We start from the raw sequence: 17,222 nt of genomic DNA on the forward strand, positions 1-17,222 counted from the left end.
AAGGTGGCTTATAAAGAAGATGGAGAACAACTTTTTGCTTGGGCAGACAATGACGGGACAAATGAAAATGGTTTTAAACTAAAAGGGAAGATTTAGATTAGATGTTAGGAGGAAATTCTTCACTCAGAGGGTGTTGAGGCACTGGAACAGGTTGCCCAGAGAAGGTGTGCGTGCCCCATCCCTGAAGGTGTTTAAGACCTGGTTGGATTGGGCTCTGGGCAGCCTGATCTAGTGGGTGGTGTCCCTGCCTATGGCAGGGTGGGGGTCAGAGTTAAATAGTCTTTAAGGTCCCTTCTAACACAAGCTGTTCTATGATTCTTTGTTTTTCTGTTCTTTCCTCTGAAATATTCTGAAGACTTAAGTCTGTTTTATGTTTTACCATGTAAATGAGCTGGGGTGCAGAATAATGTTAATCTTTCAAAAATAAATAAATAAATAAACAAACAAGCAAACAAATCGCCATGCCTGATTCAGCATTTTTCAATATAACTACAGATTATTTCTCTCAGATCATGGGAGGGGGCCACTAGTGACCACAAGATGTGTTTCCTTTTTTAGTGCTTTTTCCTAGCAAGGCTACTTATAACAAGATGTTAAAGACTGAATTGGCATTTCTCATTGAGAGTGTCTGAGAAGGGAGATGACCAAGCTTCAAATGAGCTAACTCTCCAAAGAAGAAGTTTGCATCTGTGGAAAACTTGGCTTTTGCCTGGTAATGTAAATAGAGTTGTAGAGAAGTGAAAACTTCACTTTCCATGAAACCTGTCATTTCACAGAGGTCTTTTACAGGTGTATTTTCATGCAAATTTTGTTTAGATAGGGTACTGAAACCATAGATCCTGGGTGTATTTACAGTATTTAAAGCCTTACTTGACCACTACAACTAAGCACAGCTAGTGCAATACGAAACCTCCCAGGGGATAAAGTCATGTGAGTAGAAAAATGGGTACAGCACAGGATCCATAACTAACCTCCTCTTGAAGCAGCAGATAGAGGCTAGGGGAACCCCTCCGTGCCATCTCAGATGTTATTAGAAATCTCCGTCTGGGATCTAAACAGAGAAATAAGTGAGCTCAAAGATTTAGAATGAGCTCTGAGCTATACTGACTATAATGGATATATGGAAATTGACGTAGAAAAGTAACTGAATATATATTTTTTTTCTGTCAAAGTCTACTTTACGATACAATAACGTTAAGAAGATCAGAAGAGATCCCAAGTCTCTGTGTGTTTTCTATTAAGGATAACAAAGGAGTGTTTTGATTAATAATATAGAATGGTGTTAGTGGTACTGTTCACCACTTCAGATGATGTACTTTCAGAGATGGGAGATTGTTCAGCCTGGAGAAGAGGAGGCTCAGGGGCGACCGTATTGCTTTCTGTAGGTACCTTAAAGGAGGCTGTAGTGAGGTGGGGATTGGTCTATTCTCCCACGTGCCTGGTGATAGATAGGACGAGGGGGAATGGGCTAAAGTTGCGCCAGGGGAGGTTTAGGTTGGATATTAGGAAGAACTTCTTTACCGAAAGGGTTGTTAGGCATTGGAATAGGCTGCCCAGGGAAGTGGTTGAGTCACCATCCCTGGAGGTCTTTAAAAGACGTTTAGATGTAGTCCTTAGTGATATGGTTTAGTGGAGGACTTGTTAGTGTTAGGTCAGAGGTTGGACTAGGTGATCTTGGAGGTCTCTTCCAACCTAGATGATTCTGTGATTCTGTGATTTTGATACTAATATTCACCCATTATGGTATTTGTAGCACTTGTATAGATACTGCAATGAAAGAAAATGCAGTTTTTTTCAAAATAAGTGTACAGAAAGTGTTTGAAAATAAAGTATTTCCGGAAAATATTTCTATGTATTTGTGATTTTTAAAATATACATATATTTCAAATATATATAAGTTCATATATTAAAATATATAGGTTATATGTATTTATGCGTATATACATCATATATATTCAAAGGAAACCTTTGTAGACAACTGTCCAAGTATTTTGAGGTAAACAAAACTCGGATATTAAGCCAAAGAATTTAGAAAACTATAGATTTTTATATTCTCCAGCCTGATAAAGAACAGTTATGAAAAATCAACAAGAAAAGAAACATCACAAGAAAAAAAAAATTAAATGGAAAATCAACATACAATATCTGGAAACGAAATAAGTTCCTCTGTTGAAATAAATTGTAGAGAAAAAATAATATTTATATTTTTTAATTTTTAATTTAGAATGGGTTTAAACTTAAACTAGTATGTGTTTTATTGATCCAGAAATTACACTGATTTAATTTTCCAAAGAAGTGTAATCAGAACATCCACTGTATTTTTATAAGTGTTTCAGTTTGATTGCTGGGATTAACAAATGTAAATTTCTTGTTCTTTTTTTCCAGGCTTAATTTAAGCACAATAAAAAATGGTTTAACTTGTAATTAACTGTTCGGAATTTATACACAGATTTTTTTTCTTTTCCTTTTGTTCTGTCTACCACTGACTCAGATGTGTCAACATTCTAACTGCAATTATTAAGAAGTATTATTTTCTTTCCATACTAAACAGACTGGAAAACAACAAATAGAATGCTTCTACTTTTGTTCCTTTTTTTTTTTTTTTTTTCTGATTTCAAACCAGATGTATATTAAATACATTTAAGGGTGGATTTTCTTTTACTTTTTCCTTTTTTTTTTTTTTTTAATTTCTAAGCAATATACTGACTTTATAGTGCATATTAGTACCCCATTATGATTGCTTATCGTGTTAGTTTTCAAAGAGAACCTAAAAGTAAGTGGTAGGGATTGATATGTGTTGAGGTTTAAAACTCAGCAGGCCCCACACAGCTGTTTGTTCACTCACCCTGACAATGGGATGGGGGAGATAATCAGGTAAAAAAAAATAAGAAAAGAAAAAAAAAAGGTAAAAGCTCATGGGTTGAGATAAAGATGGCTTAATAGGACAGAAAAGGAATTACTATTATTATTAATAATAATAATAATAATAATAGATAAAAGAATATACAACACAAGTGATGCACAATGTAATTGCTCACCACCCACTGACTGCCCAGCTAAGACCCGGAGTAGCGGCTGGTCCCCTGGCCAACTCCCCTCAGTTTTATTGTTCAGCATGGCACCAAATATTATGTAATATCCCTTTGGCCAGTTTGGGACAGCTGTCCTGTTTCCGTCCCCTCCCATTGTCTTTTGCATCTCTGGCATTCTCTCAGGCTGTGTGAGAAGCTGAAAAGTCCTTGACTTACTGTAAGCCTGCTCTTCAACAACTAAAACTTCAGTGTGTTATCAGCATTATTCTCATCCTAAATCTAAAACATAGCACCATACCAGCTACCAGGAAGAAAATTAACTCTATTCTAGATGAAACCAGGATAATGTGAGATAGTCAGATTGCAAAAGTATATGAGCTGTAGTTTTTGTTTGGAGAAAAGAATGATGTGAACTTCATTGTACTTCTGCCAGGTAGACAAGAACATTTAATCTCCCTCTGGGTTAATAATTTTAATAGTTTACTTAAGTGTCTGGGGTATACAACATTTTAAAATAAGATGTCTTTGGGGCAAGTTGTTTTCATTATTCTTTTAATGTAATGTACTGAACTAATTAACAGCATCAGATTATGACAAAATTCTAAACATATACCTTAAAACTGATTGATGGGTGGAAACGGTATCTTAGGGTTGAATTTGTTTATGTTTAGTGATCAATAATTCATATTTTGTAACTTTATATTAAATAATTTATTTAATATCCTTGGGGTCCCTCTTCCTGTACTTCACTATCAAATTATTCTCGTAATATTGGGGCTACTGCAGTAACCCCATTTTCCTTGAAAGCCCTTCAGAATATAACCTCTCAAATATAAGAAATATTTTATAACCTAGTCATGCATGCATCATTTTTCTAACACTATTGAATATTTTTCTGTATGAAAATACATACTATTAGGAGATTAGATCTAGATCTAATATTCTGGTAACTAGTTACTGTGAAATATCTTACAGCAATAAAACCAATGTGTTATAATGTGTTGACATTAACAACATAGCTTACAATAGAGAGGAAGGGGCATAAAAGCAGGTGCATATATCCTGAAATAAAAGCTATTCTATAAAAGCAGCCTGGAGATGTAACGTTTATACAATGATAGGCTTATGGATTGCTGAGCAATAGAGCAGATTATCAGCCAGATAAGAAAGGAATCTGATGTGGTATAAAAAATATTTTTTTGTTTGTTTTACTTTACTTTTTTTTTCTTTTTTCTTTTTTCTTTTCATCTGTTTAATAAAATGTGTAGCTCTTTGAAACTTCTCATCACTAAAATCTTTTATTCAGTCCAGGGTAAGTGTCTTGAACTCTGGATTCCTTGAATGCATTGGCCAGGAAACAAGGGAAACTACTCTAATATATAGCTGACATATCTCCAGTTGCACGAGAATTGTTATAAATTGGTAAGAACCTTAATTACACACACGGAGGCTTCAAGGTAAAAATCTCTTTCAAGATTCTTTAAGAAATGTTGATTTACAGTCAGTTCAAAAACAATGAATTAGGGGAAAAGAATTCTTAAGAAATGAAACCTTTTATTTTCAGAAAACAAAGCCATTGACACCTGCCTCTTTTTATTATAACAAAACTATAATGAAATCTCATTTTTAGGGATTCAATGTGGTTCGGGCAGATTTTATTTTTTTAATATTTTTTTCCTGAATATATATATATATATCCCTACCTATTATTGTTCAACAGAGGTGTGGCCAGTAGGTTAGGGAAGGTGATTGTCCCCTTCTACTCTGCCCTTGTGAAATCCCACTTGGAGTACTGCATCCAGGTCTGGGGGTCTCAGAACAAGAAGGATATGGACCTGATAAAGCAGGTCTAGAGGAAGACCACAAAGATGATCAGAAAACCGGAACACCTTTCCTATGAAGAAAGGCTGAGAGCTGGGAATGTTCAACCACGGAGAAGAGAAGGCTCCAGGGTGACCTAACTGAGGTTTTTCAGTACTTAAACGGGGCTTACAAAAAAGATGTAGAGTAACTTTTTAAATGGGCAGATAGTGATAGGACAAGGGGGAATGGTTTTAAACTAAAAGAGGGAAGATTTAGATTAGAAGTTAGGAAGAAATTCTTTACTGAGAGGGTAGTGGGACAGGTTACCCAGAGAAGCTGTGGATGCCCCATTTCTGGAGGTGTTCAAGGCCAGGTTGGGTGGGGATCTGGGCAGCCTTATCTAGTGGGTGGCATCCCTGCCCATGGCAGGGGGGTTGGAGTTAGATGATCTTCAAGGTCTCTTCCAACCCATTCCATAATTCTATGATTATCAACATCTGGGAGAAGAGTGGTGGGAGACTCTCAGATGACAGATAGAATTGTGTTCCTAAATACACTTTTCATTTCTCTCCACACACCATAGTGATTGCAAAGTTTGTGGAGACCCAAGTCATCATTATATTACCAAGGACTTTCATGATTTTCTTCTTCACTATGACATGTAGGAACTTTGAATCCGGACTGTCCATATGTTACCTAAGTAATTTATTGCTCTTGCATACTCTGCATCTTTGGCAGCTTGATCCGTTGGTTGCAAAGACCCATAGCAGTTTCACCTCTTAAAAACACTAGTGGTTTGGTCTCATTACACCATCTGTCTTAACATAAGGTATCAGAAATAAATGAATAGCTTCCTTCTTGGTTTAACTTTAAAACTGGGATTGACAGTGGTCAGGCAACTGTAGAAAGATATTCAGTGATATATTCCAGAATGTCCATTGAAGGAAGTCTTTCTTTAATTATTACTGTAATTTAATTATTACTGTAAGTTAAATTATATTGCAGTCGTTTCATGTTATGATGATATACAATGCAGGAATCACAGCATTATGCAGTGATTACTGCTTGTTGAGCTAAATCATTGAGATGTAAAAAAAAAAAAAAAAAAAAAAAAAAAAGTGTCATTTATTTTTGTATTATGAAGTAATACTACCTAGAGCTGGAATCTTAGATTTAGAATTTACTTGCCACATTGCTGAAATATATCAAAAAATTACCATTCTACATAATATAAATCTTTTCACAGATATACTGGGTGTAAAGGAATGATAGTGAGATGTATGTTTCCTTATATTTTAACAATATTATGGGTTGGTGTATTACTTTGGAAAATATATATAAATATATATATATATATAATTTTTTTAGTAGGTTTGTGTTCCAAGGACAAGTGTTAAAGATACTTTTGAGAAAGTCAATCAATATTAAATAAACTCTCATTTGAACTGTCTGTTGCAAGTAGTTTATTATTATTTTTGAGAACTGTGATGTTTTTTAGGGCTTCAGTGATGAGAGGAGTGTTTTTATATATAACCTGAAGGAAAATTTATCAAAACTGCTCACATTCCAATTTTATCTCTAGCTTCACAAGAATGAGTTTAAAATAATTTTGTAGAATACACCAGAACACATGTTGAAAAACATGGCTGGAAACCATATATCAGTGCATTCAAATACATTAAAAAATGCACTACCAAAAATATCTACCTAGTTATATTTTTGTAGTAACACTATATACACAGATTTCTATTACCTGTTTCAGATTTTAAATGTTTTGTATAGTATTTATTCATAATTATTCCCCACTTTCTTCCTTTGACTTATTGCAGGTCTTGCTGTTTCTGAGATCCAGCTCATATAAAGAAAATGCATCCTGTTATAGAAAACTAGGAAAAATGAATTGCTGTTGTAATGTGTCCCCATATTGTATTAGTATTTCTTAACTTTCTACATTAAATATTAATCAGAAGAAACATGTCCTGAATACTAATGAGTCAAAATAGGAAGTATTTCAAAGATATTCCTAACTTATTTGCAAAATATATGTTGACATGTAAAATAAATAAATAAATAGACAACTAGTTTTACGTCTTTGTTGGTGACATGGACAGTGGGAATGAGTGCACCCTCAGCAAGTTTGCCGATGACACCAAGCTGTGTGGTTTGTTAACATACTGGAGTGAAGAGATGCCATCCAGAGGGACCTTGACAGGCTTGAGAGGTGGGCCTGTGAGAACCTCATGAGATTCAACAAGGTCAAGTGAAAGGTCTTGCAACTCAGCTGGGGCAAACCCAAGCACAAATACAGGCTGTGTGGAGAACGGATTGAGAGCAGATCTGAGGAGAAGGACCTGGGGATGTTGCTTAATGAAAAGCTCAACAGGAGCTGGCAATGTACACCTGCAGCCCAGAAAGCCTAATTTATCTGGGCTGCATCAAAAGAAGCATGACCAGCAGGTCGAGGGAGGTAATTCTCCCTCTCTACTACAATACCACGAGACCCCACCTAGAGTATTGTGTTCAGCTCTGGGGCTGCCAGCACTAATAGGACATGAACACATTAGACTAGTCCAGAGGAGGGACACAAAGATGATCCAGGGGCTGGATCACGTCTCCTGCGAGGGAGACAGGCTGAGGGAGTTGGGGTTGTTCATCCTGGAGTAGAGAAGGCTCCAGCGAGACCTCATTGCAGCCTTCCAGTATGCAAAGGGGACCTACAGGAAAGCTGGGGAGGGACTTTTTTCAGGGAGTGTAGTGATAGGAGAAGGTGTAAAGCTTTTAAACTAAAAGAGATAGATTTGGATTAGATATTTAGAAGAAATTCTTTACTCAGAGGGTAGTGAGGCACTGGAATGGGTTACCCAGAGAAGTTGTGGATTCTCCATCTCTGGAAGCATCTAAGGCCGGGTTGGATAGGACTTTGAGCAACCTGTTCTCGTGGGAGGTGTCCCTGCCCATGCAGAGGGTTTGGAACTAGGTGATGTTTAAGGTCCCTTCCAATGCAAACCATTCTATGATTCTAGTGTGTCACATCTGCTTGCAATAAGCATTTCTAATTTTCACCTCTCAAAATCTCACTAATAAAAAGGTCTTTGCACTGTAGCATTCTTCTTTGTGTTTATAAATACTAACTTTCTGATAATTTTTGTGTCCTCTATTTGATAAGGCCAACTGTCACAGCAGCATCTTCACTTCTGTTTCCTCATAATCTCTGCTGGCAACAATCATAAGGAAGCAAAATTTTCCTTCCTATAATTTCAACAGGGTAGACATATTCATAGGAATTTTCCAATTCACACAATTTGAGTCTCTCTTTGATAATTAATTTTGATCAATGAGCAAAGTAGTCCAAGAATCTGTCTCTCAGAATGCTTCTTTCTAAATACCATCTTGTCTTTCTCTCTTAGCAGTCTTTCTAAAAGGTTTTTTAGGCTGGGATTAACTTCTAGCTGTAATAGGTTTATGGTGCTACTTTTATGTTTCAGAGCGCTTGGGGTAATACTTTCCTTTGTTGCTTAAGAAATGTTGCTAGATTCTACTTGTAATTAACTAGCTGAGAATTCATTCATGTAAAATTCATATGAAGCTGACATTTTCTAATGAACCTTCATTCAGTATGAGGATGTGGGATAGAATTATAGTAATTTGATGTAATTTATAGTTGCCATAACTTACGTCATTGGCAGCAGATCTGTCTTCTCCCCATGATATCCTTGAGCCCAAGACCTGAACTTTAAAAGCAGTTTAAAGGTATTGTTTTTGTTTTAGGTTAAACTATTCATATGCTCTCCTTCACTTTTCATTGCTGTAATAACATCATTTAACTTCTGTAATGTGCTCCTTACACGTAGTCGAAAACAACTTTTGAAGAGGAGGCAGTAGAAAAAGTTTCAGCATTTCTGAAATAAATACATTTTTTAATATATTTATTATTTGTTTCAAATTTATTAAACAAGTGCTACCCAACTGTTGGACTTCCATTACTAGATGTTCTACATTTTAAAGCTCATTTTGGTTGTCTGTTTCAATTTACTTTAAAAAAAAAGGATTATGTCTAGTTAACATATGCATTAGGAAGGCTAAGGCAGATTACCAGGACAGAGGAACTGAGGAAGGGACACTCTTTGTCAGATTACTCTGCTGAAATAACAATAATGAAAATTAATTCAGTCTGTCTTAATCAGTTTCCAGATAAAGGGAGGGAACAAAATAAAATAAAATAATTAAAAAAAAAAAAAACAAAAACACCCCAAATGCCACAACATTTTGTAACAAACATCAGAAGTCAAATAAAAGCCCTAACAGTTCTGTTTTTATAAGCAAGTGAAAAACTAGACACAATCAGATAAAGTAATGGTTGATTATATTCTTCCTATTACAAACTTCAGTACCGTGGAGTTTTTTAAATTTGTCTTTCACTGTTAACAATTTGGTTCAGAAAACAGAAAGGAGGAATAGAACAGTTAGATTCAACACTGTGGAACCAAGGACTGCAAAAAAAAGGACTACTATGATGTACATGATGAATGAGTAAAACATGTTACAGGGGAGGAAGGTCACAAAACATTTTCTGCAATGCTTTAAACAAATACTCATTATTGTGTAAATTAATTTTAACACATTCATCACAATCTGAGAAGAAATGAAGTTATATTACTAATTGCTAAGATAACTCTCTCTACAGAGAAGGATGAGTGTCTTTTCCTCAGACCTTCTGTAAAGATTTGTATTTCTATGACAGTACATTGAAAAAAGTCTTTTTTTTTTTTTTCCCCCAACTTTCAGTGCCCAAATAGCCTTCAGTAAAGTAACAGATGATACATGTGAAATATATTAATTTATGAATTTATTTCATCAGATCAAGATCTCTTTTATGTAATGTGTTTTAAGGTGAGTTGATGCATATTTTTCAGAAATAGCTCTGATCATCTTGACCATAAGTTATGCACTGCAGATGACAGAACTTCTTTGAATTAGTTCTGATTCCAAGCAGTAAAGAGGATATTTGATTTAACATAAATAAATAAAATATCCAGTGTTATTTGTATTGCTACTATTAATATGATAGTTTTGGAAAGGAGATAAGTTTTCTTTGTTCATTAATTCCATTACTGTCAGTATATTAACTGTATCTCTTTTATTTATTTTTATTTTTATTTTTATTTTTATTTTTATTTTTATTTTTATTTTTATTATTTGTTTTATACAAACGTTTACTTTCAATAGATTTCAGCTGATTTGAGAAATACGTAAATGTATTTACTTTTTTTTGTAACAAGTTTTGGAATATAGCATTCATGAATGGAGCTACAAAGATTCAACTTTTTTCCAGTCATTAAGGCATAATTGTCTAACTACAATTTAGCCTTCATATATATATATGTGCATAAGACAGGGAAAGATGAGGCCCTGGAGTGTATTCTTTCTCTTCTTGGAGGATATATTGCATATAAATGGATGAATAAAATAATGGATGAATGGTTGAATGAAAAAAAAATATAATCAAAATCACCATGTGATTTGTTGGTTAACACTTCACTGTTTCATACAGGCCAGAAATTCTATTAGGTCCACTAGTTTGACCTATAAATCACGAGTTCCACCTGATTATTTGCACATTAAGCCCTATAACACTTTTCTTTAGATGTATATTCCATAAGGGCATCTAGCTTGTTTTAAAGACCTGAACACTGCAATACTTCTCATATTAATATTTCACAAGCTTTACTATTAATGACTACTATTATTTTAGGACTTATCAATATCTTTTTGTCTTTTTTGTTTGTTTGTTTGTTTTAAGTAATCTCTTCCACTATCAGTGTTGTGTGTTATATCTTTCCTCACTAAAATTACCTCTTATTTAATAATTTAAATTTTCTCTCTGTTAAGGCACTTACAAATCATAATCAATAGACATCTTAAGTTCCTTTTTTTTTTTTTTCTCTTTATCAGAAGTTGACTGTAAGACATTTTTTTCTAATATTCATGTAAGTCTATTAACCATTTTCATATATTCTAGTAGGTGTTTCTTACAGATATTTTAAATTAAATAAGCATAGCTGATCAGAAATATATAAATTGTCAGTAGATTATGCTCTTTAAAGAAAGTATTAGAACAAGAATCCTTGAAGAATTTGGAAACAGGAACAAACTGAAAGAAAACAAAAACAAAAACAAAAAACCCACTATTTGTGGGATCTGTAATGTTTATTATCTCACTGTTAAAAAATAAGCAAATTCTGCCGAGGTAAAGAATTATATGCTATTTGTCCTTCATTTATTTTCATCAGGGTAGCTGAGGTTTTATAGACTTCCAATTGTAAAGTGCCTCATATAGCTATATATATTTCCATCCTCTCTGGAACAGAAATATGTAAAGTATATAACAATTTCAGTCTATATATTTATATCAGACACTGAGCTCCAGAGCAATGCAAGGTGTTATTCCTTTTAGGCAAATGAACTGTTCAGATTCCCAATAACTTCATATTGATTTTACTAGTCCTGTCGCACACTGACATCAGAGGGCTTGGAAGTTCAGACATACAAATATATGAATAACCCCAAAGAATGTCCTTTTGTCCAGAAATGACCGTGAATATATAAGCTCTCAGCCAAGGTCAAACACTGAATAAAATGAAAATGATTTTGGTTTGTAACTTTTTCCCCACTACAGTATCATTGTGTTCCAGAATCTTAAAGAGGACATCAGATTTTTTATTTTACTTTTTGACTTGCTTGAACTGATAATCTGACAACAAGTTAATGTGGGGTAATCCTTTCGTCTTTTCATATAGAATGGATATACTGAGAAATGACTAATTTCATATTTAAAATATTAATGGCTTTGTAGTTATTACAGAGCAGATCTATGTGTTATATTCTTGAGCTATGGACCAGAAAAGTAATATTTTAGAGAATCTTTCAGTTTTCTTTATTAGTTCCTCATTTCCAAGTCATGCCTCAAATTGAAGATGACTCTCTATCAGATAGAATTGAAAATATTTCATCATGAGTGAATTCAGATCTCTCGTTTTCATCTTTAAGGCATAACATGACTTGCAGATTTTAGTATAAACTTCCTATCACTACTAATTTAAAATATTCGTGTGATTTTTTTTTAATTAATTGTTTATTAGGTAGAAAAAGGTGTTATGGGTAAAATATTATTTAGATTGCAAGATACAGTAAGGGTATCTTCTTACAGACTTAAAGTACTTACAGCTCCTGGGTTCTTGGCATGTGCAAAAATTCAAAATTCATCCTAATGTTAACTCTATATTTTTAGCTGTGAGATAATAAACTAAAATAAATCTTTTTGGATTATAACTGCTTAAATAGCTATGCTTTTTAAACAAAGTCAGTAGACCCATTCAATCTCTTAGGAAGATTTCCTTTCTTGGGTCTAATTTATTTAGACATCCAGGTAAGGAGGTGTCAAACTATGAAAGTCAAGTATTTTAAAAATATGTAACCTGACATGTGGACAGTAGGTTAGTTGTAGCTAAAGGGTCTTGCTTGTCTGTTGCCATTGTGTAGCTTGCCTTTTAAAAACAAAATGTTGTCTTACCAAATTTGTTTCCCATGCTTGTGTCACAGTGAATGTTTAAAGGCGATACTGTGACAGAATTCTGTAATTGCAAGTACTTTAAAAAAACAACTTGCTGATTTCTGTTTCTTTTTATTTTTTAATATTTGGTCTATAAAATCTAGAGTTGATTTAATATATTAATGGTAGGATTTCCAGAATTTTTTATCAGTAGTCTAGCAGCTTTCAGTGAAATCATTGGAGAAGCCAGTGATTACTTTCAATTCAAGACGTTAACACACAGAATTTTAATGTAAGGTTCATGATACTGGTTTTCTTAATGCTGCAGAACTAATACTTACAACATTGACTTCTATTGACTTCTATTTGACTTCTATTAAAACTAGACTGTGCCAGATTACTTTTTTTTTTTTTTTTCTCTTTTATTTCCTATTGTCTGCTGTTTGTTTTGTCTAGAAAATCTCCCTGAAGTTCATTAATAACATCTGACGAGTCTCACAGAAGAAACAAGTGCATAGGATGGAGGAAAAAATATTTTAGGTAAAGGACATTCAGAAAGATGAATAATTGGAGTGCAGAGTGAAACGTTACTAATGAAATTCTGCTAGAATGGGTGCTGAGGTTATATAAAGTATTTTAGGTAAAGGATTAGATAGACAACACTGCTGTTTTGCCATTGTTAGAGACTACTGAGTTGGCCACTGTATTGTTTAAGATAGAGGAAGGTTCTGATGTCATACAGAAGATGGAAATTACTTTCAAATTGAAGGAGTGATAAACCAAGTCACAATATGGATTTCAAGATGTTGTGTTTCCAGGGCTTGATAAAATTCTGTTGTTCAATAAACTCTAAGTACCTTCTTTAGCTGGAAACAGAACAAATGCCGGCTGTAGTAAATATCAAAAGGTGACTGTGAGTCAAAAGAAAAAAAAAGTGCAGTAGCTCATAAAAAAGGACACATGAAGGCTCTGGAATAGCCTTTAAGAGAGGAAGGAGCAAGAAACTGCACTGACCTACCTGACCTTGATAGATTGCACTGTCATATGGGCCAGTGAACTAATGTAGTTTGTAAAAATGCATATATCTTGTGTATCTGTGATTAAAGTGTTTTGGTATCCAAGTCTGTTTAGCCTTTGAATTGTCATTTTGTCATTTAAAGTGTGATATATGTTTTCTTGCAATTAAAAAAAATATTTTCTGAATAAGTTTCTTCCAGTTCTGTTTTCCAGCTCTGCTTGACTCTGTTTTCAGTTTGTTCATAGCCCTTGTGGTTGCAGGGAGCAACTTACACCTGGCCTTAGACTACAGTAATATAGTAAATATGCATATATATTTGAATATTATGTTATGGTAAATTAAAATATGACATGATTTTCAACTGCTCAGACTGTCAGACCAGTAGAGCTGTCCTATGCATTTTGAAATTACTCTCTTCATATTTAATATTTGCTAATTCTTCATGATTAATAAAATTTGCCTTAAAATTACATCTCATTGAATTAACAATCCTATAAAATATTCCAAGAATAGTGTTCAGAGATCACTATTTTTAAGCAATATTTTCTAATATTAGATACTGTAAAAAAGGTTTGGCATTTCAATGAAGTCTTTAGAAGTGAATTATAATTATGTTTGAATTTATAATAAGTATATAATTTTTTGTTTAACTTGTATCTTTCATGATGTCTCTCATACTATTGTACTTCATTCAACTCCTTCTAATTATAATCAGACTGTAGGAAGCTTAGGGCAAAAAAATGACTTTTTAAAATCCCATTACGTGTCCTTTGCACTCCAGTATTGCAAAATATGTTTGTGATCTGCTATGGCTTTTTGTTGCTGTTGTTGTTTTGTTTTGAAATATGGTTTTGAAAGTGCTAGAGCAAGTAAGAAGTTTTATATATCTACGAAACAGTTTATCATACTGTAATGTGTCTATGTCCATATCTTGAATCTTGACTTGCCTACTGTTCTGGGATCCTCTCCAAACACTCAACACGGGTCTTTTAATATGCATTTATCATCCACAGAGAGACATTGACAAGACAGAGAAGACATCTGTATTTAAAAATGTCAGTTTTCTAGACTTCTGTTTTGAGAATGCTTGTGACTAACAGTGTAATTGAAACTCTTGGCATAGAAGAATATAGTAGAGAGAATTAAAATTTCCCAAATCTGTATTAACAGTTCACAGGAGACTATATGGGATGGAAAGGGGAATTGAAAAATAACAACCAGAGCAACATAATCATTCTCTTACTTTGCAATCAAATAAATTAGTGGGCTTATCATTTTGTAAAAGGTGAAGGATTGTTTTAATACACATAGTGATAATCAGATAAACTTGAACAGGTGGTATAAATTATTCAACTTTAATCGGATAAAGATATATATATATATATTGTGTTTTGGTGTTTTTTTTTTTTTTTAATTATTATTTTTGTTTGTTTGTTTGTTTTGATCTACATTCTGCACTGGTAAGGAAGAGATACCTACAAAAACGATGAAAGCATATTTTAGAGTTCCTTAAAGGAATAAGTGGAGCTTGTTGTTGATTAGCTGAATGGAAAATTGTGCCAATTTTCAAGAAGGGCAAGAAGTAACTACAGGCCTGTCAGTCTCATGTCAGTGTCTGGTAAAATTATGGAGAAGATTATCCTGGGAGTTATTGAGAAACACCTGAGGGACAATGTAATCATAGGTCACAGCCCACATAGGTTCACGAAGGGTAGGTCCTGCTAACAAATTTAATTTCCTTTTATTATAAGATCACCCATCTAGTCAATCAAGGGAAGCCAGTAGATGTAATCTTTTTGGATTTCAGTAAACCTTTTGATACGGTTTCTCATGGGATCCTACTGAACAAAATGTCCAGCATACAGCTAGATGAAAACATAAACAGTGGGTGAATGATTGGCTGATGGGTATTGCTCAAAGGGTTATGGTAAATGGGGTTACATCAAGCTGGTGGCCAGTCACCAATGCGGTCCCCCAGGGCTCCATTTTAGGACCAGTTCTTTTCATATGTTATTTGGATGTAGGACTAGAAGGTGTTCTGGGCAAGTTTGCTGACGATACTAAACTGGGAGGAGCTGTTGACTCTGCAAGGCCTTTCCACCCTCAACAGAGAGATCTAGACAGGTTGGAGAGCTGGGCAATCACCAACTGCATGAAGTTTGACAAAAACAAGTGCTGGGTCCTGCACCTGGGAAGAGGTAACCCTGGCTATACGTACAGACTGGCGGATGAGACTCTGGAGAGAGAGGGATCTGGGGATTTTGGTTGACAGCAAGTTGAACATGAGCCATCAGTATGCCCTGGCAGCCAGGAGGGCCAACCGTATCCTGGGGTACATCAAGCACGGCATTGCTAGTCGGTCGAGGGAAGTGATTGTCCCACTCTACTCTGCACTGGTGCGGCCTCACCTCGAGTACTGTGTGCAGTTTTTGGCAACACAGTACAAAAAGGATGTGAAAGTATTGGAGAGTGTCCAGAGAAGGGCCACAAATATGGTGAAGGGCCTAGAGGGGAAGACATACGAGGAGTGGCTGAAGTCACTTGGTTTGTTCAGCCTGGAAAATAGGAGGCTGAGGGGAGACCTCATTGTGGTCTACAGCTTCCTCACGAAGGGGAGTGGAGGGGCAGATTCTCTCTGGTGACCAGCAATAGGACCTGCGGGAATGGAGTCAGGCTGTGAAAGGGGAGATTCAGGCTGGATATCAGGAAGAACTTCACCGAGAGGGTGGTCATGTGCTGGAACAGGCTCCCCAGGGATGTAGTCAAGCCTGTTGGAGTTTAAGAAGCGTTTAGACTATGCTCGGTCATATGGTCTGAATATTTGTGTAGACCTGTGTGGTGCCAGGAGTTGGACTTGATGATCCTTATGGGTCCCTTCCAACTTGGGATATTCTATGATTCTGTGAAAATAGAACTGGTCAAAAAGAAAAACCCTCTGGGACAGAAGGTCTAAAACAGTGGACTGATTGTTGACAACAGAAAGTGGAGAGCTTGGTAGGATGACAAATAGGTATATTTAATCTGTAAATGTAAGAGCAGAGAAGAAGGGGAAATTCATTTTTGAGGCTTTTAAATGCACAAAGACGGAGTGAGATACAGGACAAATGATTATTGGTTTTGGTAGAAGCACTATGAAAAAAGACATGAAAAATGAAAGCTTAGGACTGATATATATATATATTTATATAATAAACACAGAAAAGTCCTGGCTGAAGTACAGTAGATGAGTTTTGATTTTATTCCAGTGCAAGAAGAGAGGACAGTGGCTTACACATCACTTCCCCAAGGCCTTACTCCCAGACAGTACAAATCCTTAACTTATGTTCCAAGCATGCAATTTATGCAAATTTATTTATCTAATGCAAGAATAATAGTGCTGTTACTGGTTCCACATATTGTCTATGTTTATAGACCATAAATACAGACTTGTTTCTATATTACAAGTGGGATTAAAACTACCTGTATTCCTGTCCTGGTTTCAGTTAGGACAGAGTTAATTTTCCTCCTAGTAGCTGGCAGGGTGCTATGTTTTGGATTAGAATGAGAAGAGCGCTGATAACATGCTGATGTTTTAATTGTTGTAGAGCAGTGCTTACACCAAGCCAAGGACTTTTCAGCTTCTCGCTCTGTCCTGCTAGCGAGCAGGCTAGGGATGCAGCAGGAGCTGGGAGGGGACAGACCCAGGACAGCTGACCCAAAGTGGCCAAAGGGGTATTCCATACCATCTGACGTCATGCTGAACAATATATAGGGGTGGCTAGCCGGGGTGGAGGGGGGGCCGGCTGCTCGGGGATAGGCTGGGCATCGGTCAACGGGTGGT

Source organism: Cygnus olor, chromosome 1 (genome assembly GCF_009769625.2).
Source record: "Cygnus olor isolate bCygOlo1 chromosome 1, bCygOlo1.pri.v2, whole genome shotgun sequence".
Taxonomy (NCBI): Eukaryota; Metazoa; Chordata; class Aves; order Anseriformes; family Anatidae; genus Cygnus; species Cygnus olor.